Genomic DNA, 849 nt, shown 5'->3' with positions numbered 1-849 from the left:
CCTAGGGATTGGGCCTGAGGTCTGCCACCTGGGAGCAGACCTAAGCCAGCAGGTCGTTATCTCCCGAGGGGTCCCAGACTGCGAGAGGGCACAGGCCGGGCTGAGGGACACCCCACTTCCTCCCGAGTGCACAAATTTTTGTGCACCGGGCCTCTAGTTTCCCATAAAATTTTTACTGTCAGAATCTTCATTTATCATTCATTTTTTTAAATATACTGGGTATTCTGGAAAATTTATATCATTTGGACAAACTACCTTTGCTGCAATATTGAGTAAATTTTCCATCAGGTGGTTTTTCATTGGAGAAATTTAGTGATAGGCAACATTTACATGTAATAGTCATTCCCCCACAACTATGTTCACTAATTGCATCCTCATTTACTTCATTTTTGCTGTGAAGGCATTTCCTACCAGTATTAGAAGTACTTGCAATGACAGTTTTACAGACATATTCTGTCGATGACTGCTCTCTTTCGGTGCAGGGGTATGTTGTGTCAACAGTTGGTCTTCAGACATATTCTGTCCACAATGCCAGCTTCTTTTGGCTGCAGAGGTACAATTCGGGCCGGCCAACCAGGGAGGGGATGTGAAAGATTGGCCTGCCTGGAAGGGTCTGTAGGAGGGCTTCAGGGCATGTCTGGTCCCGACTTGCCCCGGCAGCCCCAGCTTGTGTCCCCAGTCTCACAGCCCCAGCTGTTGCCCCCAGCCTCACAGCCCCGCAGTCCCACCTGGCACCACGCCTTGGACTAGCACCATCTTGGTCCTGCTCTCATCAGTGCCCCTTGGGGCCAGCAGTGCCTCCACTGCTGCCCACTGCCAGGGCCATATCGCCAGTGCCCGCAATGTTCC

This window comes from Myotis davidii, unplaced genomic scaffold (assembly GCF_000327345.1).
Source record: "Myotis davidii unplaced genomic scaffold, ASM32734v1 scaffold539, whole genome shotgun sequence".
Lineage (NCBI taxonomy): Eukaryota > Metazoa > Chordata > Mammalia > Chiroptera > Vespertilionidae > Myotis > Myotis davidii.
The sequence above is the reverse complement of the archived record's forward strand: the minus strand, read 5'-3'. Positions refer to the sequence as shown.